This window comes from Erythrolamprus reginae, unplaced genomic scaffold (assembly GCF_031021105.1).
Source record: "Erythrolamprus reginae isolate rEryReg1 unplaced genomic scaffold, rEryReg1.hap1 H_5, whole genome shotgun sequence".
NCBI classification, from domain to species: domain Eukaryota; kingdom Metazoa; phylum Chordata; class Lepidosauria; order Squamata; family Dipsadidae; genus Erythrolamprus; species Erythrolamprus reginae.
In genome coordinates this window covers 1,072,501-1,096,557 of record NW_027248506.1, presented here as the reverse complement: position 1 = coordinate 1,096,557, position 24,057 = coordinate 1,072,501, and the positions used below count along the sequence as shown (strand labels likewise).

The 24,057-nt window shown below is 40.6% G+C and overlaps 1 protein-coding gene across 6 annotated transcripts in view; it reads right to left on the bottom strand.

Annotated features, from left to right (window-relative positions):
- LOC139155723 (serine-rich coiled-coil domain-containing protein 1-like) overlaps positions 1 to 24,057 on the bottom strand; it is a 311,155-nt gene that overhangs the window by 236,054 nt on the left and 51,044 nt on the right. For 2 of the 6 annotated variants that reach the window (XM_070730987.1, XM_070730991.1), the window contains exon 2: positions 7,529 to 7,611. The exons of 3 other annotated variants lie outside the window; for them this stretch is intronic. The gene's annotated coding sequence lies outside the window, so the exon portion shown is untranslated. Of the gene's footprint in view, positions 1 to 7,528; positions 7,612 to 21,738; positions 21,760 to 24,057 lie in introns of those variants that run through there. One more of the 6 variants, XM_070730989.1, reaches the window with a different exon arrangement.

The window sequence follows — 24,057 nt, the reverse complement described above, 5'->3', positions numbered from 1 at the left end:
AGGGGATCACAATCTCCCTCTTCCTGCTCGTTATACCTCTAGCTATGCAGCCAGGCATCCTACTTGCTTTTCCTACCGCCCGACCACACTGTTCACCCATTTGGAGACTGTCAGAAATCACGACCCCTAAATCCTTCTCTTCTGAAGTTTTTGCTAACACAGAACTGCCAATGCAATACTCAGATTGAGGATTCCTTTTCCCCAAGTGCATTATTTTACATTTGGAAACATTAAACTGCAGTTTCCATTGCTTTGACCACTTATCTAGTAAAGCTAAATCATTTACCATATTACAGACCCCTCCAGGAAAATCAACCCTATTGCACACTTTAGATAATGCAATATAGATCATTAAAACTTGTTCACACCACATAATGCAATTCTCCATATTTTTCCACCCTTGCAAACCCCCTTTGCTTCCAGAAGACCCACACCCTGCTCCATAGTTTTACACACTGACTAATCTAAGTGATAATAATAAAATACGGTGATACCTCGTCTTACGAACCCCTCGTCATACGAACTTTTCGAGATACGAACCCGGGGTTTAAGATTTTTTTGTGTCTTCTTCTGAACTATTTTCACCTTATGAACCCGCTGGGATGCCCCGCCTTCGGACTTCCGTTGCTAGGCGAAGGCTCCCCTCCTTGGGAAACCCCACCTCTGGACCTTCCGTTGCCAGCGAAGTGCCCGTTTTTGCGATGCTGGGATTCCCATGCAGCATTGCAAAAATGCGGAAGTCCGGAAGTGGGGTTTCCCATGGAGGGGAGCCTCAGGGGAATCCCAGCAGTGCAAAAACGGGCGCTTCAGCTGGCAAAAGGGGTGAGTTTTGGGCTTGCACACATTAATCGCTTTTCCCTAACGCAAGAGAATGCGTTGAAGGATTTTTAATCCCTTTATAGCAGCCACTGTGCCTGGTTTTTACCAAAGGAATACATCTTAAGTTATCCTGGGTGATTTCAAAATAACACCAGAGCTCATTTACGCCTGCAAAATGACTCCCCATTACGAAAACCCTTTTAAAGCAAGAAAATGGTTGTCATTTGAGAGTATCTCAATACTCTTAAAGTCATTACTGGGTAACGGCTGATCAAGGAACAACACGAGTGGGTTATTACTGAAGCAAAGAAGGAACAAACACATGGTAGCAGTGTCTGAGGAGCTGCCACAGAGACAACAGGGTCAACCTCTTCTCCAAAGCACGAGAAGGCAAGACAAGAAGCAATGGATGGAAACTAATCAGGAATAGAGGCAACCTGGAATTAAGGAGACAAAGGAACGTAGAAACATAGATTGACGGCAGAAAAAGACCTCCTGGTCCATCCAGTCTGCCATGATGCTATTTCCTGTATTTTATCTTAGGATGGATATATGTTCATCTCAGGTATGTAACAAATAATAATAATAATAATAATAATAATTATTATTATTATTATTATTATTATTATTATTATTATTAATTAGATTTGTATGCCGCCCCTCTCCGAAGACATTTAAATATGTTAAAGGGTTAAATAAGGTTCAGGAGGGACGTATTTTTAATAGGAAAGTGAACACAAGAACAAGGGGCCACCATCTGAGGTTAGTTGGGGGAAAGATCAGAAGCAACGTGAGAAAATATTATTTTACTAAAAGAGTAGTAGATGCTTGAAACAAACTTCCAGCAGACGTGGTTGGTCAGTCCACAGTCACTGAATTGAAACATGCCTGGGATAAACATAGATCCATCCTAAGATAAAATACAGGAAATAGTATAAGGGCAGACTCGATGGACCAGGAGGTTTTTTTCTGCCGTCAGACTTCTATGTTTCTATAAATAAAGGTGCTTTCTGAGGTTTTCTTCGCAAACGTTCCTACAAAGCGTTACAGGCTTCTTGGATGAGAAGCCAAATGTCTTCAAAGAGAAACCAGAAAGTCCAGTTGCCTCTTGAAAAAGCATCTGTCGAACAACCATGATTTGGATAACTGAGAATCTCCACCGACTCTCTCCAAGAGAAGGGTGGTTTTTTTTCGAGTAACAATACAAACCGTAAAACTTCCTGATACTTTTCCTCTGGACTGAAAGGAAGTGTTGGGAAGCTGCAGATCTCTATGAAGGGGGATAAAAACAACAACCATATCTTAACAAGCATCCCTGTTGATTTGTAATTAAATTGATGCAAACCTTACACTCATTGGTCAAACACTCATTAACAATTTCCTCTTCCTTTAACAGAAAAATGTAAGTTATTTTTTGAGCACATCCAATGGGAACTGATAAATGCAGGGCGAAGCTTTTGACTGATATTAGTCATCTATCCTCAGATATAAACAAGAAGTGGCAAGGAGGGCAGTCACTGCTTCCTCACTTGTCAAGAAGCCAAATGTTATATATGTTACGGCTTTCTGTGAAATCCCTGGAATTCTGAGTTCTTATTAAAGAAGGTTCCAAATAGTGTAAGAAATATACAGCAACACAAACTGAACTGGTTACTAGTCGGATGCAATTCAAGGTGTTGGTTATTGCCTTTAAAGCCCTAAATGGTTAAGGGCCAGACTAATTATGGGACTGGCTCTCAGTGACCAATAATGGCCCACAGAGTTGGCCTTCACCGAGTCCCATCCGCCAAACAATATTGGCTAGTGGGGCCGCAGGGAAGGGCCTTCTCTCTGGCAGCTCCTATCTTAGGAATCAACTGTCTTCAGAGATCCGTATTATCCCCACCCTATGGGTCTTCCAGAAAGCCATTAAAACCTGACTTTTCCGGCATGCCTGGAATCTGTGTGTATGTATGGCTTTTAGGGTTTTTAAGTATATAAATGTAAAAATGTAAAAATGTAAAAATGTAAAAATGTAAAAATGTAAAAATGCAAAATGCACAAATGCACAAATGCACAAATGCACAAATGCACAAATGTACAAATGTACAAATGTACAAATGTACAAATGTACAAATGTACAAATAATATAAAAATAATATTAAAATAATATTACAATAATATTAAAATAATATAAAAATATAAGTATATATATAAAAATATAAAAATATGCAGCAGTGTCTCCATTAATTATTGGTGTATATGTGTAGCAAATTACATATACTAATTTATATTTTTACTTAACGCGTTCACATCTAAATTCAGGTTTGTATAAACGCATGGTATATTAGAAAGCTGAAAACTCCCTAGCTTTACTTCTGATAACTACATGAGTAAAGGCCCATGTGCTGTCAATTGTCTGATGGAGATGCGGGTAGAAAAACTGCAGCTTGACGGTGCTACATTTGATCGAAAAGAGCGATAAGTTAAGCACAATTAAGCCCCCAAAAGAAAGACACCTTAAAAACCAGGATGATAAAAATTAATTATGAATGATCCCTACGTTACTCCCAAATCAGAACACTCTGTTAATTGTTACACGGCACATCTGCTATTCTTGCCTGAACATATGGTGAGAAATGTTATCAGGAATTGCTGAATAAAGGAAAACAGAGCTTTGGGAAGCGGCCAAGGAAGGGTGGAGGGAGAACCATGGGCATGATGTATGCATCATTTCAGAAGCTGCTAGACCAACATTTCACAGGTGAAGCGCCCTCCAACATGTCTGTCATGTTCCGATTCTTCGCCTATTAAATGATCATGCTCATTTCCCTGCCGTGGTTTTCAGCTTCAATTTCTGCGTTCTTCGTAATTTTGTGCCCTCCACCAATTTGAAAGCCCAGAGAGTACGGCAAAATTGTTATTATGATAGCAGGTACAGTGGTACCTCATGATACGAACCCCTCGCCATACGAACAACCCGAGATACGAACCCGGGGTTCGGATATTTTTTGCCTCTTCTTACGAACGTTTTCCTTCTTACGAACATGCCCCCGCCGCCTGGCTGTCGCTTTTTGAAACAGCCGGGGGGCTTTCCAGTGTTCTCCTGAACCCGAATGCCAAACCCGAACTTCCGGGTTCGGCGTTCGGGTGGACGCTGAGAAGCCCCCTGGCTGTTTCAAAAGACGACAGCCGGGTGGCGGGGCTTCTTGGCGGCCTCCCGAATGCCGAACCCGGAAGTTCAACAAAAGTTCGGGTTCGGGAGGCCACTGAGAAGCCCCGCCGCCTGGCTGTCATCTTTTGAAACAGCCGGGGGGCTTCCCAGTGTTCTCCTGAACCCGAACACCAAACCCAAACTTCCGTTCGGCGTTTGGGAGGACGCTGAGAAGCCCCCCGGCTGTTTCAAAAGACAACAGCCGGGCGGCGGGGCTTCTTGGCGGCCACCCGAACCCGAACTTTTGCCGAACTTCTGGGTTCTGCATTGGGAGAACGCTGAGAAGCACCTGGTTGCTTCAATTGAAACAGCAGGGCGACGGCGTTTTTTTGCGGGGGGTTTTTCGTTGCACGCATTAATTCATTTTTCATTGTTTCCTATGGGAAACAATGTTTCGCCTTACGAACTTTTCGCCTTACGAACCTCCCCCGGGAACCAATTAGGTTCGTAAGACGAGGTATTATGTATTACCATTTTCTGACTCAGGAAAGACGTTCTTCTCATTGTTGCTTTTACTGGAAGAAGGAGGATAAAAACTTATTTTAAGTGATATCTCCAAGGGCAAAGGAAGTGTCAAGCCAGCATCTCTCGTAGAGAAACAGGAAACTGAGTAGCTTAGAAAAGAAAACAAAAAGTTGTTGCCTTTAGCTGCAGTGTTTCTCAAATAGTGCAGCGGGGGTTCAGGGGGGGTAACAGAATGATGCTGGGGGGTGGCCCCGGGGAAGGTGCTTTTTTTCTGCCACAGGAAGTAGGATTTTTTTTTGTACCGAACAATAGCACACAGCACATAGCAGGAGATATGAAGTGCATATAACAAACTCTTAAAAGACACCATCGCAGCAGCGTTCATGCCCGTAGGATTCAGGTAGCGCATTACTAAACAATGTCATTTGGTGGGACCCAGGGGAAGAGCCTTCTCTGTGGTGGCCCTGGCCGTCTGGAACCAACTCCCCCCCCTCAGAGATCAGAATTGCCCCCACCCTCCTTGCCTTTCGTAAACTTCTCAAAACCCACCTCTGCCGTCAGGCATGGGGGAATTGAAATATCTTCCCCAGGCCTATATAATTTATGTATGGTGTGTTGTGTGCATGTTTTTTAAATTATGGGTTTTTAACTTCGCATTATTAGATTTGTATTGTACACTGTTTCTATCACTGCTGTGAGCCGCCCTGAGTCTACGGAGAGGGGCGGCATACAAATTTAATAAATAAATAAATAAATAAAATAAATAAATAAATAAATAAATAATAAATAAATAAATAAATAATAAATAAATAAGTAAGTAAGTAAGTAAGTAAATAAATAAATAAATAAATAAATAAATAAAATAAAATAAATAAATAAAAATAAAAGATAGTGTGCATTCTGCACTTAGAGAGAAACAGATTGAGGACGCCCATCTCTAACCTTGACCTATTGACCACTGGCACCACTCGTTCTCTTCTGCTGGCTTCCCGCTACATGATAGTAATACCAACTTCCCCCTCGAACATTCCCCACAAGGGTTATGTGCCTTGTAACCTTATAGATAACCAGATAACCCTCATAGTAACTAGTCCCCCCTGATGTGTTAGAACCACTGGGATTGAAATGGCCATAGTCCCTCTAAAATGGATTGATCGTTGTTATTTTGAGCCTATTTATTTTATTTATTTATTTATTCCAATACACAATGATATACAATGAAGGTAATAGAGGACACCTTCGAGGAAATAGAATTAGAGAAAGAATAGAAGAGAGAGTATAGGATGAAATAATCAATGAGAGAATAGAAGAAAGATATAGGATAGAAGAGAAGATATATGGGATATAGGAGAGACAATAGGACAGGGATCAGAAGGTATTCTAGTGCGCTTATGCACGCCCCTTACTGACCTCTTAGGAATTTGGAGAGGTCAACCATGGACAGTCTAAGGGTAAAATGGGGGTTAGGGGATGACCCTACAGAGTCTGGTAATGAGTTCCAAGCTTCAACAACTCTATTACTAAAGTCATATTTTTTACAGTCAAGTTTGGGGCAGTTAATATTAAGCTTGAATCTGTTATGTGCTCTTGTGTTGTTGTGGTTGAAGCTGAAGTAGTCATTGACTAGTAAGACTTTGCAGCATATGGTCTTGTGGGCAATACTCAGATCGTGTTTTAGGCGTCGTAGTTCTAGGCTTTCTAGGCCCAGGATTGAAAGTCTAGTCTCGTAGGGTATTCTGTTTCGAGTGGAGGAGTGAAGGGCTCTTCTGGTGAAGCATCTTTGGACATTTTCAAGGGTGTTAATGTCTGAGATGCAGGGTGGGTTCCAAACAGATGAGCTGTATTCGAGGATGGGTCAGCCTATGCCAGCCCCAAATCAATTTTGGAAGATAGGTGACCGTGTAAATCGTTTAAGTGATGTTAAGCATACAATAACATCAATAGGGTTGTTTTCTTGCTATTCTCATTAGGGTATTCCCACCTACTGTTCAAAAGCATCAATACTCTACCTTGTTTCTTCAAACTCCAATTACGAAGGTGCAGGCTGTTTGCATAGCTCCATCATTATTGAGTCCTGAAGTTTAACAGCACAGGCTAGGTTTCTTTTAGTTTCCAAAAGAAAACAAACACCCATCCTTGAATACAGCTCATCTGTTTGGAATCCATATCGCATCTCAGACATTAACACCCTTGAAAATATCCAGAGATACTTCACCAGAAGAGCCCTTCACTCCTCCACTCGAAACAGAAGACCCTACGAGACTAGACTTTCAATCCTGGGCCTAGAAAGCCTAGAACTAAGACGCCTTAAACAAGATCTAAGTATTGCCCACAAGATCATATGCTGCAACGTCCTGCCTGTCGGCGACTACTTCAGCTTCAACCACAACAACACAAGAGCACACAACAGATTTAAACTTAATATTAACAGCTCCAAACTTGACTGTAAAAAATACGACTTCAGTAACCGAGTTGTCGAAGCGTGGAACTCATTACCGGACTCCATAGTGTCATCCCCACACCCCCAACACTTTACCCTTAGATTATCCACGGTTGACCTCTCCAGATTCCTAAGAGGTCAGTAAGGGGCGAGTCCAAGTGCCCTAGAGTGCCTTCCGTCCCCTGTCCTATTGCTCTCCTATATCTCCTATACCTTTCTTCTATTCCTATATCTCTTCTTCTATTCTTTCATTGATATGTTCTATTACTATATCTTCTCTTCCATTCTTTCTTAGATATATTTTACTATGAGTATCTCCTCTATAACCTTCATCATGTATTTTACTATGTGTATATAGATATATACCCACTAAAACCCTCATTGTGTATTGGACAAAATAAATAAATAAAAATAAAATAAACTGGACCAGTTTTCGGCTGTGTAAGACTTTGTATTATTGGCACAATTAATGCTGCCCTGCAGTTTGACTTGGGGATCAAACTGGTTGCTCCACCTGTTCCTCCATACACGCTAACAAGAGAAATAACTGGACAGGACCCACCCTTCCCTTTCCCTCCCCCAACAAGACCTTCCCTTTGAGAACAACTTGCCTCTTTTTAATCTTCAGAATTTCTCGGGCGCCTTCATCCTGAAATGGCACGCAGGGTCAAAAGCTACAGCAGGCAGTCGAAGGCTGGATAATCCAAAGAAACATAATCTCCTATAAATATTACATCAAACACGGGCCTCAAAGGAACAACAGAGGGTCTAAAAGCCCATAAACGGAGACTTCTTCAAACATGGAAAGAGACCGTGTCTCACCAGGTGGCACCTGACCCTTTTTCACGATCTCTGGCTGAAGTTAATTAAACAAACGCTCCCTATGGAACGGTGGGATCTTCCCGGCTCCAGGCAGGGCGGTTGTTGCAACCGTCTAAATACCCCGGGAGCCTTTTATTTTGCAGCTTCTATGCTCCGTACACAGCAAAAAAACTCTTCTTTTACACTTTTGTAATAATCTAAGAACTGAACCCTGCCACAGGCTGGCCACCACCGATTATTTAATTCTTGCTTCGCTGAACGGAATAGCTCGGCGCTTAAGTCTTTCACAGCCGGAGGCAGAAAACAGCAGCGAAGCTTAAAGAAGATATAATTGACTCAAAAATCACCCATATATACGGGGCAGGAAAGGAACACGTTCAGTGGCTTTGCGATTCAATGAAGACAAAAAAGATATTCGGAATGAGGCTTAGAGGAAATGAGTCTTCAGAGAGGGGCAGCATACAAATCTAATAAATTATTATTATTATTATTATTATTATTATTATTATTATTATTATTATTACTATTATTATTATTATTATATTATTATTATTATTACTATTATTGTTATTATAGTTATTATTATTATTATATTATTATTATTATTATATTATTATTATTATTATATTATTATTATATTATTATTATATTATTAATTATTATTATTATTAATTATTATTACTATTACTACTACTACTACTACTACTATTATTATTATTATTATTATTATTATTATTATTATTATTATTATTATTATTCTCCTCTCTTTCCCAAACGCACTCATACATACTTACATGCCAACAACTACTCTTTTAACATAGAACGGTCCATCTAGTCTGCCCTTATACTATTTCCTGTATTTTATCTTAGGATGGATCTATGTTTATCCCAGGCCTGTTTAAATTCAGTTACTGTGGATTTTCCAACCACGTCTGCTGGAAGTTTGATCCAAGCATCTACTACTCTTTCAGTAAAATAATATTTTCTCACGTAGCTACTGATCTTTCCTCCAACTAACTTCAGATTGGGTCCCCTTGTTCTTGTGTTCATTTTCCTATTGAAAACACTTCCCTCCTGAACCTTATTTAACCCTTTAACATGTTTAAATGTTTCGATCATGTCCCCCCTTACCCTTCTGTCCTCCAGGCTATACAGATTGCTCTGGACTTTTGGTAGGCCCGTCAGGCTGTTTTTCACTCAGGACTTTTGGTAGGCCCGTCAGGCTGTATTTCCCTCAGGACTTTTGGTAGGCCCGTCAGGCTGTATTTCACTCCAGACTTTTGGTAGGCCCGTCAGGCTGTATTTCACTCCAGACTTCTGGTAGGCCCGTCAGGCTGTATTTCCCTCAGGACTTTTGGTAGGCCCGTCAGGCTGTATTTCACTCCAGACTTTTGGTAGGCCCGTCAGGCTGTATTTCCCTCAGGACTTTTGGTAGGCCCGTCAGGCTGTATTTCCCTCAGGACTTTTGGTAGGCCCATTAGGCTGTTTTTCACACACACACCCCAGGGTTCAGGAAACCATCCTAAAGCCTGGGGAGAGTGAAAAATAGCCAAATGGCCCAACCCGAAGTTTGGAAATGAAGTTCTGGTTGGGCCATTTTTCACCATCCCCAGGCTTCAGAAGGCTTTCTTAAACCCTGCGGGTGGTGAAAAAAGGCCGAAAAGAAGGCTGAAAATAAAGGAGCTGGCATAAGGAAACACCTTGCATGCTCTCATAGATGGCTCCATGTGCCACCCATGGTAGGCATGCCATAGGTTCACCATCCCTGTCCTAGACCAGTGTTTCCCAACCTTGACAACTTGAAGATGTTTGGACTTCAACTCCCAGAATTCCCCAGCCAGCAAAAGCTGGCTGGGGAATTCTGGGAGTTGAAGTCCAAATATCTTCAAGTTGCCAAGGTTGGGAAACACTGTCCTAGACCCCTCAGTTTTGCCTGTGCAATACATTTAATCTCTAATAAAACTATACCTGTCTCAACAAATGGAGCCAAGGATCATTTCTATTTAGAGGTTTAAGCTGTGGCAAGTCTGACATACTGTTTTCTTATTTTAATTTAATTTAATTTTAATGTATGCTGATTGGTAACATTTAAAGTGACAATATTTTCTCCTATTCTATTCTATTCCCTCTCCTCCTCCTCTCTTCTCTCCTCCTCTGTTCATCCACAGCCAGAATGAAAAGGCACTTAGGATCAGATTATTGGTCAGGACTTAGGATCAGATTATTTACGGGACCGTCTTCTGCCTCACACCTCTCAGAGGCCGATTAGAGCCCACAGGGTTGGCCTTCTCTGGGTCCCTTCAGCCAAACAGTGCTGATTGGCGGGGCTGTGGGGCCTTCTCTGTGGTGGCCCCGGCTCTCTGGAACCAACTTCCCCCCGGAGATCTGCACCGCTCTACCCATCTGACCTTTTGAAGAGCCTTAAAGCATGGCTTTGCTGGCAGGCCTGGGGCCGTTGAGCTATAACACTCTGCTTTAATCATGATCAAAGAAGGCTATCTGAAGTTCTGTATAAAAGTGATTCCTGTACACTCAATGGTCAAATTGAATTACTGGCTTGCATGCAAATTCCTAAACCCACTTAAAACCAAAAACATTACCATCTTGGACAACCTCCCAAAATTCCTAGTTTTGTGGCACTCTGGAAGTACAACTGGTTTAAAATATGTTAAATCTGTAGTGTTGATACACTGTAGTTAGAATAAAAGTTGGTTGGTTAGTGTGTTGCCTGTCTGTCTAATATTTGTTACAATTCCTGCACTTCTGGGAAAAAATAATTTTGCTATGTTTACAAAGCATGGGTATAGAAACATAGAAAGATAGAAGACTGACGGCAGAAAAAGACCTCATGGTCCATCTAGTCTGCCCTTATACTATTTCCTGTATTTTATCTTAGGATGGATATATGTTTATCCCAGGCATGTTTAAATTCAGTTCCTGTGGATTTACCAGCCATGTCTGCTGGAAGTTTGTTCCAAGGATCTACTACTCTTTCAGTGAAATAATATTTCCTCACGTTGCTTTTGATCTTTCCCCCAACTAACTTCAGATTGTGCCCCCTTGTTCTTGTGTTCACTTTCCTATTGAAAACACTTCCCTCCTGGACCTTATTTAACCCTTTAACATATTTAAATGTTTCGATCATGTCCCCCCTTTCCCTTCTGTCCTCCAGACTATACAGATTGAGTCCATGAAGTCTTTCCTGATACGTTTTATGCTTAAGATCTTCCACCATTCTTGTAGCCCGTCTTTGGACCCGTTCAATTTTGTCCATATCTTTTTGTAGGTGAGGTCTCCAGAACTGGACACAGTTCTGGAGACCTCACCATTTTTGTTATATAAAACACATTACCAAACATCTATCACAAAGTATAAATTTAATGTAATCTAAAAATATACTAAAATATTTACCTGTGATTATTACAAGACTGAAAGCCCGACATATACATATACAAGTGGACTTCCCTTCAGTCACAGCACATTTAGGAGTTTACTAAACTTCTTTTTTCCTGAGTATTAAAGGGCCCACATTATCTCCTGTTGACTCGTTGTGTTTGTTGTGAGAAACATCACAGACACGGAATGCTTTGCTCCGGCCTAGAAGTGATGATTGTTTTTGCAACGGGAATTTTAATTGTTCTATACTGTTTTTATCTTTGTTTGCCGCCCAGAGTCCACCAGGAGTTGGGCAGCTTATAAATTCAATGAAAATTGATCTTGAAAGGTCTTCTAGTCCAACCCCTTTCTTTTTTTCACAGATAGTGCCAAAACAACAAGACTGCAGCCAATTTTTTTTATGGATCAGTTCAAACTGTCCGTTGGAAACGTAACAGCTTTCAAGGTTCTTGGAGAGCATCAACTTGGGAAAGAAAAGTAAGAAAAGGATGCCGACAGTTCATTCCAACGAGGTCAGGATTTTCACAGGGTGGTGGAAGAGCACCTAATGGTAAGTTACAGGTTGGCACTTTCACCTTCACTTTTCCACCTGAGTGAAACCACAGCTACCTTTGAAAAGTGTTCGGAAACTTCAGATCGTGCAGAACGTAGCCGCGAGAGCCATCGTGGGGCTTCCCAGATTCGCCCACGTTTCTGCAACACTCCGTGGCCTGCACTGGCTGCCAATCAGTTTCCGGTCACAATTCAAAGTGTTGGTCATGACCTTTAAAGCCCTACATGGCATTGGACCAGAGTACCTCCGGAACCGCCTGCTACCGCACAAATCCCAGCGACCGATCAAGTCCCACAGAGTTGGCCTTCTCCAGGTCCTGTTGACTAAACAGTGTCGTTTGGCGGGCCCCAGGGGAAGAGCCTTCACTGTGGCGGCCCCGGCCCTCTGGAATCAACTCTCCCCGGAGATTAGAACTGCCCCCACCCTCCTTGTCTTTCGTAAACTACTCAAGACCCATCTATACTGCCAGGTATGGGGGAGTTGAGACATCTTTCCCCCAGGCTTATCATAATTTATGTTTGGTATGCATGTGTTGTTTGGTTTTAAATATGATAGGGTTTTATATGCTTCCTTTTTAATATTAGATTTGTTTTTATTATTGTTGTGAGCCGCTCCGAGTCTTCGGAGAGGGGCGGCATACAAATCTAATAAATTATTATTATTATTATTATTATTATTATTATTATTATTATTATCCATTGAAATGAGTGACTGGTATCAAATTTGACTGTGCGCCACACGGTTATTCCCTAGTACCTGAGAGGCGGGTGGAGCGAATCAATAAGGCCATTTAGTTCAGCAGCCACGATTTGTATGTGTGGCTCCCTGTTAAGAATCAAAGAGCAAGCCCAGATTCTCTGCAACGACAGGTACAAAGCACTTTCAGAGATGGGGAGTAATTAAAATGCAGATTATTGATATATCTTTTTCCCCATTCCCTCTGAGAGATCTTGAGCAACTGGCCTGAAAAAGCAGCTGTCTAATGGAGCACAAAGGCTATTGACGCCATCCTGAAATCTCCATTGGAAATGTAGCAATGCCTTCAAAATTAATTTCTGCAAATTATCTGACCTGACCCGATGCAATATGAGAACCTAAGGGTCTACTATTTGTTTATTTATTTTATTTCTAGGCTGCCCTTCTCCAGCGGACTCAAAGTGGCTTACAAGATCAAATCGATACAAATTTTTATTTATTTATTTATTTGTTTATTTATTTATTATTTGTTTATTTTTGTCCAATGCATAATACACATTGAAGAGAATAGATATGTAGTAATATAAATGAAGGAAAGTAAAGAAGAAAAGATATAAAAGTATAGGAGATCATATATGAAAAGAAGAAAAGGAAAAAAAATACAGAATTAGAAAACCCCAACCAAAAAAACTTAAAACCCCAAATCTTTAAAACCATACATCCAAATTCATCCCAATCACAGTCATACTATCAGCCAGAGCAGAGGTCCCAGGTCTGCCGGCAAAGGTGTATTTTTAAAACTTTTCGAAAGTCCAGGAGGGTGGGGGCAGTGCGAATCTCTGGAGAGAGTACAGTGTTCCCTCAATTTTCGCAGGGGATGCGTTCCGAGACCGCCCGCAAAAGTTGAATTTCCGCGAAGTAGAGATGCAGAATATACTATTTTTTGTTATGAACAGTATCACATTAAACCCCTAAATTACAATTTCCCATTCCCTTAGCAACCATTTAGATTATTACTCACCATGTTTATTTATTAAAGTTTATTTATAAAAATATTTATTAAAGGTGGACGAAAGTTTGGCGATGACATATGACACCATCTGGCGGTAAAAACCGTGGCACAGGGGGGGGAAGTGCAAAGTATTTTTTAATTAATATTTTTGAAAAACCATGGTATAGACTTTTCACGAAGTTTGAACCCGCGAGAATTGAGGGAACACTATCTTTTTTCTATTTCTTTCATTGAAAGCCAATGGCGAATGTTGTTTTTAAAAAATCTCATATTGTAACGGTTTATGGAATTTTGGAATTCATTTTTTATTAAAATTCCGGTAAAAAGAAAACAACCCTTACAAGTAAAACTAATTCTCAACCCTTACAAGTAAAACTAACACAGTATTTATTACACATGTGGTCTCACCAGCGCTCTATATAGCGGGATCGCAATCTCCCTCTTCCTGCTTGTTATACCTCTAGCTATGCAGCCAAGCACCCTACTTGCTTTCCCTACCGCCTGACTGCACTGTTCACCCATTTTGAGACTGTCAGAAATCACTACCCCTAAATCCTTCTCTCCTGAAGTTTTCGCTAACACAGAACTGCCAATACAATACTCAGATTGAGGATTCCTTTTCCCCAAGTGCATTATTTTACATTTGGAAACATTAAATTGAATGTTTACATTTGGAAACATTAAATATGAAGGGCTGCATTAAGGACTGCTACATCTAAGAATCAAAGAGGCATTTTAAACAATAGCACATTACTTTATATTAATCTGAGCTTTTCATGATGAATAAAGACAGACATCAAAAAACAGAAACTTTAAAAAAAAAGCAAACCAGACATTTTTTGTGTGCTGAAGGGTGACTTAAAATCCAAAGGTACACAACAATAAAAGTGAAATCAATGTTCTACATGACTATATGTTACCACAGAAGTCTTGCAGTGTCAAAGATCAATGCTTAAGTTGCAGTCCATGTCTCAAAAGCAATGAAATGATCAATACCGTGGGCTGATGAGCATCAGAAGGGCTATTTTAGAAAGATTAACTCCTCGGAATGGGAGATCCAGAGATAGATCTCTTGATTAAAATTTCAAGTGGCTTTGTTTATTGCATCCAGACAATATGAACATTCTCATGGTCTTTCTTTCTTTCTTTCTTTCTTTCTTTCTTTCTTTCTTTCTTTCCTTCCTTCCTTCCTTCCTTCTTTCTTTCCTTCCTTCTTTCTTTCTTTCTTTCTTTCCCTCTTTCTTTCTTTCTTTCTTTCTTTCCTTCTTTCTTTCTTTCTCTCTCCCTCTCTCTTTTTCTTTCTCTCTGGCTGCCCTATCATATTAACTCTTCAGAGGGCAAAGGGTTTCTCGTCACTAAGATAAAATTCCAGCTTCAAAAATGTCAATTAGAATTTATATCACTGTCGACAGAAGAGAGTTGGGGCCACGAAGCAATATCAAACAGACCTTGCAATATAAGGGGGGGGGGAAGTAACTAATGACCTCAGTATTGAAAATTAAATTTCTCTCTTAAAAAAGAAGAAGAATCATCGCTATCAGAAAGCCAAAATTAATTGGAGAAGGGAGAACATTTCGAGCATCAAGAAGAACAATGGTCTTTCTCTTGGGTTGCCTTGTTGTGCTTTTATTCTTCTATAAAATAATGATCACATGGGAATTCCCCATGTTATTGGAAATCCCAAAGTGCTAAACCTAAAACAATGAAAGAAGTTAGAAGCCGTCTGGGGAATTCTGCGTGTTGAAGTTTCTTTATCAAAAGGGAAGTTTATTTATCTTAAGGTTGAGAAACACTTTGCTACACAAACACAAGGTCTATATATAAATCAGTTACAGTGCTACCTCTACCTACAAATGCCTCTACTTACGAACCTTTCTAGATAAGAACCGGGTGTTCAAGATTTTTTTGCCTCTTCTCAAGAACCATTTTCCACTTACAAACCCCAGCCTCCGAAACTGTAACCGGAAAAGGCAGGGAGAAGCCTCTGTGGGGCCTCTCTAGGAATCTCCTGGGAGGAAACAGGGCCAGAAAAGGCAGGGAGAAGCCTCCGTGGGGCGTCTGTAGGAATCTCCTGGGAGGAAACAGGGCCAGAAAAGGCAGGGAGAAGCCTCTGTGGGGCCTCTCTAGGAATCTCCTGGGAGGAAACAGGGCTGGAAAAGGCATGGAGAAGCCTCCGTGGGGCGTCTGTAGGAATCTCCTGGGAGGAAACAGGGCCAGAAAAGGAGGGGAGAAGCCTCCATGGGGCCTCTCTAGGAATCTCCTGGGAGGAAACAGGGCCAGAAAAGGCAGGGAGAAGCTTCTGTGGGGCGTCTGTAGGAATCTCTTGGGAGGAAACAGGGCTGGAAAAGGCATGGAGAAGCCTCCGTGGGGCGTCTGTAGGAATCTCCTGGGAGGAAACAGGGCCAGAAAAGGAGGGGAGAAGCTTCCGTGGAGCCTCTCTAGGAATGTCCTGGGAGGAAACAGGGCCTCCACCCTCCATGTGGTTTCCCCAATCGCAGGCATTATTTGCTTTTACATTGATTCCTATAGGAAAAATTGCTTCTTCTTACATGCTTTTATGCTTTTATGCTTAAGACCTTCCACCATTTTTGTAGCCCGTCTTTGGACCCATTCAATTTTATCAATATCTTTTTGCAGGTGAGAGATCTCCAGAACTGGACACAGTATTCCAAATGGGGTCTCACCAGCGGGATCACAATCTCCCTCTTCCTGCTTGTTATACCATTCTTGTTATACCACTCTGTATCTTCAATGACCCCCACCCGGTTAAAATAATTTTTCTGTTTTATATTCTCAACAAACAATGGGATAGATGACATAGTTTTGGAAAACAACGATTTGGAGAACACAGGGATTTCCCAGCCAGATCAAATACATAGCTGTCCAATCAAGCATAAAGGCAAACAAATGCCCTGGGAATGTCCAGATAGTGACCACTTAATCCCAAACAGGAGGAAATTATTAACCAAAGAAGGATATAAACTGAACACTTTCAAACATTGATGTCAAATCAGATGAATAGCTACATTCTGAACCTGACATTAGGCCAAACCCGAAGTTAGTAGTAAGTAGCAGTTGTTTTTAATTATAATGCCATTAGTACAGATGCAGAATAAAACAATTGGTACAATAATATATTGCAATCATTTATATTAAAAAATGTAACATAAGGAACCCCTACAATAAAAAAAAATCCATGAGAAATATTACTCATTAAACAGTTAAAGAGGTGAATAAGAATTCATTTAGTTTCACAGGGACTCATTAAAGAGAAACATTTGTTATTTAATTTTTTTTTAAAGTTATTAGGTTATTCATTTCCAAACTTACTCTGATTAGGAATCTATCCCCAAGAACTGGGATAAAATGAGAAAAGTCTCAATTATCACATTGCTATTCTAGCATAGAAACATAGAAACATAGAAGACTGACGACAGAAAAAGACTTCATGGTACATCTAGTCTGCCCTTATACTATTTCCTGTATTTTTATCTTAGGATGGATATATGTTTATCCCAGGCATGTTTAAATTCCGTTACTCTGGATTTACCAACCACGTCTGCTGGAAGTTTGTTCCAAGGATCTACTACTCTTTCAGTAAAATAATATTTTCTCATGTTGCTTCTGATCTTTCCCCCAACTAACTTCAGATTGTGTCCCCTTGTTCTTGTGTTCACTTTCCTATTAAAAACTCTTCACTCCTGGACCTTATTTAACCCTTTAACATATTTAAATGTTTCGATCCTGTCCCCCCTTTCCCTTCTGTCCTCCAGACTCTACAGATTGAGTTCATGAAGTCTTTCCTGATACGTTTCATGCTTAAGACCTTCCGCCATTTTTGTAGCCCATTTTTGGACCCGTTCAATTTTGTCAATATCAATGTCACTTGGCGGGTCCCAGGGGAAGAGCCTTCTCTTTGGCAGTCCCAGCCCTCTGGAACCAACTCCCCCCAGAGATTAGAATTGCCCCCACCCTCCTTGCCTTTCGTAAGCTGCTTAAAACCCACCTCTGCCGCCAGGCATGGGGGAATTAAGACTCCTTTTCCCCCTAGGCCTTTACAATTTTATGCATGGTATGTCTGTATGTATGTTTGGTTTTTATAATAATGGGTTTTTAACTGTTTTTTAGTATTGGATTATTATTATATGCTGTTTTATTATTGCTGTTAGCCGCCCCGAATCTCCGGAGAGGGGCGGCATACAAATCCAATCAATCAATCAATCAATCAATAAATAAATAAATAAATAAATAAGCAAAGCCTAATTTTGTTCTTCAGATCTATATAAATCTAGCAGTTGTTAATGGATCAGTCATGCAAGATACCAAACTTGCTTTGCCCTCAGCATGATAATCAATAATATTTTTTAAAAAGTAATGTTCCCGCTTGTGAGCACTGGAGTAGTCCCATTTACTTTAACTGGAAATCCAGCTTGCTTGAGGTTAAGGGTTTTGGTGAATTGGGGATAGTGATAAACACATTGCAAGTGGGAATGAATTTTAATAGCACATGGATTGTTAAGCAGCATTCGTAGGCAGTTAGTAATTGACCATGCTAGAAACTAATTATAAAAATGTTTGTGCTTCAAAGATTTTCATTTTGTTTGTTAAAGTATTCAGAAAGATATTCTTCCTCATTTGAGTAAATGCTAAACATTTACTTAATTCGGTAAAGCAAGGAGTGGCTTTTTAAAAAAAAAAAAAAATTACCTGGTGCCTTCCAAAAACATTAGAAAACACTTATAGTATCTATCATTTCAGATCATGGATTTAATGCAAGTAAGTTATATTCTCCGACCATTAATCCATTAATTTTTCCACTCTGAGGGGCAGCGGTACTTAAAGCGCCTCTTCATTTCTTAGGCAGGTTAACGTTTTCTCAAATCTGTCATTAAACAACTTCAAGAGGACCAGGAGTTGCATGGATTTTGTCTTTTGAGATCTGGAAATGTCAACGTGATGCTCCAAAGCACCTGAGGGTCAGACAAGAAGCAATGGGTGGAAACTAATCAAGGGGAGAAGCAACCTAGAACTAAAGATATGGTTTTTGATAGTTAGAACAATTATTCAGTGGAACAGCTTGCCTCCAGAAGTTGTGAATGCTCCAACAGTGCAAATTTTAAAGAAGATATGGTTCCCTCCTGGACCTTATTTAACCCTTTAACATATTTAAATGTTTCGATCATGTCCCCCCTTTTCCTTCTGTCCTCCAGACTATACAGATTGAGTTTATGAAGTCTTTCCTGATACGTTTGATGCTTAAGACCTTCCACCATTCTTGTAGCCCGTCTTTGGACCCGTTCAATTTTGTCAATCTCTTTTTGCAGGTGAAGTCTCCAGAACTGAACACAGTATTCCAAATGGGGTCTCACCAGCGCTCTATATAGTGGGATCATAATCTCCCTCTTCCTGCTTGTTATACCTCTAGATATGCAGCCAAGCATCCTACTTGCTTTCCCTACCGCCCGACCACACTGCTCACCCATTTTGAGACTGTCAGAAATCACTACCCCAAAATCCTTCTCTTCTGAAGTTTTTACAAACACATAACTGCCAATACAATACTCAGATTCCTTTTCCCCAAGTGCATTATTTTACATTTGGAAACATTAAACTGCAGTTTCCGTTGCTTTGACCATTTATCTAGTAAAGCTAAATCATTTACCATATTACAGACGCCTCCAGGAATATCAACCCTATTGCACACTTAAGAGTCATCGGCAAATAGGGAAACCTTCCCCACCAAACCTTCCCCTATGTATAATGTTATTGACCACAATGAACAGGATGAATGATCTCAGTGAATGCAGAAGTTGGATCTAATCTTCACAGCGCGAAAAGCACAAGAATATGAACAGTTTTTTACAAGCTGTAGTTACTGTTGGCTCTTTCAATAGGGCAGATTAGACTAGCCATTTCCACCCCAGCCAAATTGCAATATTAGCCTGAAAATAGCAGTGGATCAATACAAGCTATTTCGCTGGCCTTCTGTGGGCTGTCCTCCTCTACTCCATTTCTTTTGTTCCACTTCTATAGAGGAATAAATAAGGACTATCTGTACAGAATCAATGATGATCTAGGAAATCCATGGTAGTCAAAAAGCTAAATGACTGTGAATTTATCCAAGTGAAAAATTACTGAGAGATTGAGATGCAATAAGAAGGAGTGGGGAGGAGAAATCATTTTAGCACAATCATTTCTCTTATTAATTTTGTGGTATAAGCAATTATTCATTCACTTGCTAATATAGCAAAACAATTCACAATTCGATTTTATTGAAACTGTTTAGCAGTATAAACCCAGGTGCTAAGTAGCTTGGTTCCAAACCAATTCCTTTTGAAATAGCCAATCTATTTTGCAACAAAATCTTATTTATCTCTGTATGAAAAGACAAAGCAGTGCGGATATACATCTCTTCTACGAATGGGGCCTGGGTTTTCAGGCCTATCATTTTTTAAATTAGCTAATGAACTTTTAAAATTATATGATTACAGTCCTATTTCCCAACAATAATAAATTGTTATTCAAAAGGTACTATTTAATATAATTTGAGGCAAGACTGTAGAGTGGCAACTCTAGGCTAAAATTACACGCATGTAATTCAGAAAGAACCAAATCAAAAAAGCTTTTTTAAATCTTACTTTAACCACGTATAATGTTTTTTCCATAGCTGCTGGTCAGCTATTTTAAACAGTCCAAAGCAATGTTTTTTATTAGCTGTCCCGACTGCTTTTCATTCAGATTATTATGCTATACGTAAATATGCTTTGTTTAATTTTTAAATACAAAATTGTATTGGCTTCACTTGTTTGTGCAACTTTAATAAGGAAGTGCACGCTACTGTGGAAACCTTCAGAGGAACCTAGATTTGTTTAATTGAAAGCATTTTGTGTAATTGCTTTGAACCCTAATACATGCACATAGAAAGCCTGGAACTAAGACGCCTTAAACAAGATCTAAGTGTTGCCCACAAGATCATATGCTGCAACGTCCTGCCTGTCGGTGACTACTTCAGCTTCAACCACAACAACACAAGAGCACACAACAGGTTCAAACTTAATATTAACCACTCCAAACTTGACTGTAAAAATGCGACTTCAGTAACCGAATTCTCGAAGCATGGAACTCATTACCGGACTCCATAGTGTCATCTCCAAACCCCCAACACTTTACCCTTAGATTATCCACGGTTGACCTATCCAGATTCCAGGAGGTCAGTAAGGGGCAAGTACAAGTGCACCAGAGTGCCTTCCGTTCCCTGTCCTATTGCTCTCCTATATCTCCTATACCTTTCTTCTCTTCCTATATCTCTTCTTCTATTCTTTCATTGATATATTCTATTCTGCCTTCTGCCGCACGAATCCCAGCAACCGGTTAGGTCCCACAGAGTTGGCCTTCTCCGGGTCCTATCGACTAAGCAATGTCGTTTGGTGGGACCCAGTAGAAGAGCCTTCTCTGTGGCGGCCCCGGCCCTCTGGAACCAGCTCCCCCCAGATATCAGAGTTGCCCCCACCCTCCTTGCCTTTCGCAAGCTCCTTAAAACCCACCTCTGTCGTCAGGCATGGGGGAATTGAAATTTCCCTTCCCCCTAGGCTTATAGAATTTATACATGGTATGCTTGTATGTATGAGTGGTTCTTTAAATTGGGGTTTTAAAGATTCTTTTTAATATTAGATTTGTTTACATTGTCTTTTTATATTGTTGTTAGCCGCCCCGAGTCTTCGGAGAGGGGCGGCATAAAATCTAATAAGTAAGTAATTAAGTAAGTAATTAAGTAATTAAGTAAGTAAGTGAGTAAGTAAGTAAGTAAGTAAGCAAGTAAACAAACAAACGAACAAACAAATAAATAAATTCCTATATTTTCCCTTCTATTCTTTCTTAGATATATTTTACTATGAGTATATCCTCTATAACCTTCATCATGTATTTTACTATGTGCATACCCACTAAAACCCTCATTGTGTATTGGACAAAATCAATAAATAAAATAAATAAAATAAATAAATAAAAATTTGAGAAAAGGAAGTCACAGGATGGGTATACATTCAGTACTGAGGAAATCGTGACTCTTCAAAGAAGAGAAATTATACGAGTGGTTTTACCCAGGAAGAAAAGGCTTAAATGAAACAATCATGAAATAATAACGTGCTATACAGTATGAAATCAATAGGCTAACCTGGGTGAAACGATGGGTGTTACATTAACAGAAAATTAATCCGCAGGTAGATTCATATGTAAATAAGGTAATACTCCAATGATCTAAAATAGGTTGTGCACGTTCAGAGACCAGAGAACCCACCTTCCTCTCTTTTTCACCTATTGTTTTAGTACAAAGAATCACTTACTGTGGATGTAGCCGGGCAGTTACGTTCGGTAAATTATTAACCTTCCGAGAGAAAAATCAATGAAAGGCATCAGTGGAGGTAAGAGGACCTTCTGCACTGCATAATAAAACTTCGCTATTTTCCTTTACATAGAATGTGGTCTGGCCCTTCTCATTACGGATAATCGTATTTGCAATAATCTCAATGTTTGGTGGGTGAATTAAAAGCTTTGCAAGCCAGTAAGCCCGTTCGGAATTTGGAAAATATGTTTTAAGCTTTGTCACACCAAATGGTTTCTACAGTGAGCTTGGCCAATCAGGAACCGTCATGAATTGGAGAAGCCAAACAATGCACAAAGTTTTAACCTCTGATGGGACAGAGGGAGTTAGCTTTGCGACGTTTCGGTGAAATCACATTCACCATCATCAGGCTGAAGTTCCAAGCTTCGTGCTGTTGTAATATTTACAACAGCATGAAGCTTGGAACTTCAGCCTGATGATGGTGAATGTGATTTCACCGAAACGTCGCATAGACATGCAAAAATATTACACAGGGCAAAACCTGAACTCAGAACAATCTACATACATATACCCGTGAAAATTTACGAAAACAAATATATCTATCCTAGTCTCCCTTAATTTTCAAATTCAGCTTAAACATGTGACATATATATATATATATATATATATATATATATATATATATATATATATATATATGATTTGTATGCCACCCCTCTCCGGAGACTCAGGGCGGCTAACAGCAACAATAAAGCAGTGTACAATAGTAGTCTGATGTTAGAAACAATTAAAAACCCATTAATATAAAAAACCAAACATACATACATACCATGCATAGAATTGTAAAGGCCTATGGGGAAAGAGGATCTCAATTCCCCCATGCCTGGCGGCAGAGGTGGGTTTTAAGCAGCTTACGAAAGGCAAGGAGGGTGGGGGCAATTCTAATCTCTGGGGGGAGCTGGTTCCAGAGGGCCAGAGCCGCCACAGAGAAGGCTCTTCCCCTGGGTCCCGCCAAGCGGCATTCTTTAGTTGACGGGACCCGGAGAAGACCCACTCTGTGGGACCTGACTGGTCGCTGGAATTCGTGCAGAAGAAGGCGGTCTCTGAGATAATCTGGTCCAGTGCCATGAAGGGCTTTATAGGTCATAACCAACACTTTGAATTGTGACCGGAAACTCTAACACAACGGTAGAGTTTGAAGGGACACTGGAGGTCTTCTAGAGCAGTGTTTACCAACCATGGCAACTTGAAGATATTTGGACTTCAACTTGGCAGGACCTAGGGGAAGAGCCTTCTCTGTGGGAGCCCCGGCCCTCTGGAATCAACTCCCCCCAGAGATTCGCACTGCCACCTCCCTCCTTGCCTTCCAAAAGAGCTTAAAAACTCATCTTCGCCGCCAGGCTTGGGGCTCTTAGATCTTTTAAAATAGCCGGGGGGCTTCTCGGCGGCCTCCCAAACGCCGAACCCAGAAGTTCGGGTTTGGCGTTCGGGTTCAGGAGGACACTGAGAAGCCCCCCGGCTGTTTTAAAAGGTGACAACCGGGCGGCGGGGCTTCTCACCGGCCTCCTAAACCTGAAGTTTTGCCGAACTTCCGGGTTCAGGAGGCCACCGAGAAGCCCCGCCGCCCGGCTGTCATCTTTTGAAACAGCCAGGGGGCTTCTCGGCGGCCTCCCGAACGCTGAACCCGGAAGTTCGGGTTTGGCATTCGGGTTCAGGAGGACGCTGAGAAGCCCCCCGGCTGTTTCAAAAAGCGACAGCTGGGCGGCGGGGCTCCTCGGCGGCGGCGGTGGCGGGTTTGTAAGAAGGAAAAAGTTTGTAAGAAGAGGCAAAAAATTTCTGAACCCAGGGTTCGTATCTCGGGTTGTTCGTAAGTCAAGGGGTTCGTATCATGAGGTACCACTGTATAGTTATTTGAAAATGACTGTGCTTAATTGCATAGTTTTTACATAGCTTGCAGTCTCTGAATTAGTGTTCAAATGAGCCCTTCCTTTATTTGCATGTATATTCCTTTTCCTCTGCGCTACATTTTATTTGCCCCCAAAAAACCACCAACCCAGATATTTCTCCAGCTTGAGATACGGAAATATAATAAGGAGAAAGCAAGAGATCATGCCTATCATTTATCAATTAACATGTATTATTAGAAATCATAATGCAGCTGTGTTTCCGACACAACGCATTTCCATGGATGAGCTGATATGTGGCAATTTCAGGGAATAAATTCATAAATGTCACCATCCAGGGAAGTGGGCAGGCCTGAATATGCAATTAAGAAAAATATCCACAAACAACGATCTGAACTCTGTCACTAATTAATGGA